Raw genomic sequence first — 3,953 nt, 5'->3', positions numbered from 1 at the left:
GGATTGCTTCTACAACACTAGTTTCAAATTTATTATTTAATAATAATACCACAATATATTTTTAAAAATACTATTAAATATTAAATAAAAATATTTTTCTATAAAGTTTTTTACCTAGATCTTATCCTTTATATCTTTTTCCTATAAATTAATGTATGATTGTCAATAAATGTGGTATGATATGTCTAAGTTATTATGCCAGGAGCATTAAGTACATTTAAAATTATTTAGAGGATTTAAGATGTTAATAAATTAAACTCAAAAATAAAATTGATAAATTAAAAGATAATTTATTATAATAATTAAAGGTTAAAAGTTATTGTCATTAAATAAATTAAGATAAATTTATTAAGAATTAAAAGAGAATTATTTTTTATAAATTATAAATATTTACTAAATGTCTATTAGTAAATATCGGTTTAGATCTATTTCTAGTAAGTGTTTATCTTGACTTCCGATCTACCAAGCGCTCACAGAGATCAAATTTCTTGAAGTGCAAACTTCTTGAGGGATCAAAAGAGATTTGATCCCTCTCTGTGCTTGGCAGATTCTTTGAAATTTTATGCCCTTAAATAAACTAGATTAGAAAAAAATACTATGAAAAAAAAAAAAATTAAGAATACCATGGAAAAAACCATAAATTATTCCTTATAATTTTATAATTAAAATTATATATATTTTTTAATTATATAGAAATTTATACTTTTTCTTTTTATTTTTATTTTTATATGATTTGATCTACTCAAAATATTTACAAAATAAAATATTAGAAAGTCTTTTTCGTAGAGTTTGAAATGCCTCTCAACTCAATAAAAATCTAACCAATCTTTTCATATACAACTTTTTAAAATATAAAAAAAAAAACCGACAAATTTTTTTATTTCTCTCCTATTTAATAAACTTGAAATTAAAAATACCTTATATTAAATTAAAAATAAAATATTTAACTTTTAATTTAGAAAACCCATATGAATATAAAAAGTAATCACACTACAGTCTACCTAAATAATTATATATATCAACGTCGGTATCAAATGATAATATTTGAGCGGATTTTCCATTATTATAATATACATGGCAATCAAAACGTTCCAAAAATCCATAAAGTGAGTGGAAGTGGACTGTACTTTCAACAAAGATGTGGGCAAGTGGAAAGGATAGGGAGTCGTTTTTTTTTTTGGGTTAATAATTATGTTATAAGGGTTTTATATTTTTATTGTTTTAAATGATTGGATGGTGTAAATTTAACAATTTGATAATATTATTTTTTAATTTTTTTGGTCATATCTATGATCCATCCATTAAAAAAATTTAAATTGTTTTTGGTTGGAAAATTTTATTAATATTTTAGTATTATAAAAGTTCAATATTACAAATAAAATATAAATATTTTGACAATTGTTAATATTTAATTTATATAATTGTGTTAGTTTACTAATAAATTTTATTTATATTTTAGACCTGGTTTACTTGCTTATAATATATAGAGAAGTGTTGTTTAATAGACTAGCATAGATCCATTTTAAATACAGATCCAACATGAGTTGAGAGAGATCCAATATCTTTATGTGCAATTTTTTTTATGAACTGATATTATTTAAATATTTTGTATAGTTATTTAAATTTTTTATTTTATTTGGGTTGACATGAGCAAAATTTTAACTTTGATGACAAATAGACAAGGTTACACATCATACTGAGTTATAGAATGAGCCTCCCGACTCAATTAGAATACCTTGATTACTATCAACATTTAATTTATAACTATATTAACTTACTAATAAACTCCCTCCATACTTTAGACTTAGTTTACTTACTCCTCACATATAAAGAAGTATTGTTTAATTGACTAGAATGCCTAGATTACTATCCACATTTTATAACTGTGTTAGCTTACTAATGAACTCCATCCATACTTTAGACCTGGTTTATTGCTCATAACATATGGGGAAGCGTTGTTTAATGGACTGAAACACCTATGTAAGAATTTCAACCAAACTATCTAAATAAAATTTAGATAAGTATTCGTTTATTCCAACATGTTAAAAATATTAATGAAATATAACCAACCCAGTAAAGAATTTTTCAACGACTTACTTGTGAATGATTTGGCTCAAAAGTCCAAAAAATTGCACTCACGATTCTTTTAATTTAATGATGAAGAAGTTGTCAATTTGGAAAATGCTAGGGCAAATCTAAACCAAACCCAAAGAAAGGTTTTTTTGTCAACCAGGATAGTGACCCCTCACTCTGATATTTCTATATAGTAATTGATAGAGACCTTTAAACATGATCACGTGGTAAACTTTTGTGACCCCTCCATACTCTGATATTTCTGTATAGTGGTTGAAAGAGACCTTTAAACATGGTCACGTTGTAACTTTTTGGTTTCTTAGTTTTGCAGAAAGATATGTCAATATAGTGATTGAAAAAGATTTAGAACGGTCATGTGGTCACTTTCTGGTTTTTAACTTTTGCATGGCAACCTTTTGGATTTTTGCTTTTGCAAAAGCAAAAGTAAATTATGAGGCGAAATAAACTTGGTCGATGAGTAAGGAAAATTTAGTACAAATTAATTGTCGTTAAAAATAATAAAAATATAATATGGTTTTAATTTTGATTATATATATAAAAAATAAATTTAATTTTTTTGCTTTTATTTTATACAGTTTTTAATAAATTGAAATTTTTGATTTAGGATGGAAGATGATGCATATTAAGCATTCTCTTAAAGTTGTTCGTCTATGGAATTGATTGAAATAAATTAATAATTTTTGTTTTTATTTTATATAATTTTTAAAGTAAAGTTTTTTATTATATAGATTTAATTAAAATTATAAATTTTGGTTTGTTTTAGGTTTTTATTAGGGAAGTTGGATCAATGGAAAAATCAGAGTTGTTTATGTATCTAAAAGTTAGAAATGTTTTGAAAATTTGATATCGAAAAATTATTGTATTTGGTGGGAAACCCAAATGTGATGCTGCTCCCTAGTGAGAAATGTGGATATGGAAATCCAAATGTGACTCTATACATTGTAGTTGTCTATCTAGTCCATGCATTGTAAGTTGAATTTCATCAAGCAATACGAGTATTTCTCCTCTTGCTTCATTTTGATAAACCAAGACTTGTCCTACCAACATCTTGAGGTGCTAGTATATGTTAATCATGTACATATATTACTTGAAGCTCCCTCTGGAATGACACGTTTAGAACACAATATGCTATTTCGTTGGAGATTTTGACATCCGAGAGGCAACCTCTCTCCACTGTGATTTCCCTTTCAACATTGTCAATTTCTTCTTATACATGTTATGGCGTGTTAGCTCGATATTAGTTGGCAGAGGAGCCTACTCATCGTTGGGCTTGTGTGGTTTCCATCTGCCTATAATAAGGCACTCCCCATTGAGCTCGAGCCCGATATCTGGGCATGGTGATCAACAAATGGCTGCTAAGGATTGACACCCGCTTTAGAGAATGGTCGGTTGGCCTAAGAGTGACAGGATAGAAGGTAAGGAACAAAAGCGAGGAAAAATGGGAGTTGAGAATTCTAAGAAGTTGACAGACTCCGAAGATAATTTGCACATACAAAAAGGCCAAGAAGTTAGGAAGGGCCTACAAGAAGGTGTGTGAGAAGCTAAAGAGAAAGAAAACAAAAGCTCTAAGGGACCAGGCCAAGGTGAAGGATGATCGTCACAAGAGGAAAGAAGAAGGAAAGGCAGGGCCCAAACCTGCTCATAAAAGAAACATCCTGGAGAAGACGATAATATCAATGAAGAAAAATAGAATAAAGAATGCATACCACTAGAATGACATAATATTTTCAAGTGGGCGCCATTGTCCATGAGTGGTTGTATCTCCCAATGTCTTCAAAACTTGTTTTTTGATTTCTCCCCTATCTCATGAATAATCTCTCTGGTGCATAGGCTTGGCATCTCCCAACTCATGCAATGAG

The sequence above is a fragment of the Pinus tabuliformis genome, chromosome Q (genome assembly GCF_031772625.1).
Source record: "Pinus tabuliformis cultivar Carrire ecotype Pingquan chromosome Q, CPIR1, whole genome shotgun sequence".
NCBI lineage: Eukaryota > Viridiplantae > Streptophyta > Pinopsida > Pinales > Pinaceae > Pinus > Pinus tabuliformis.
Note: the sequence above shows the minus strand (reverse complement) of the source record.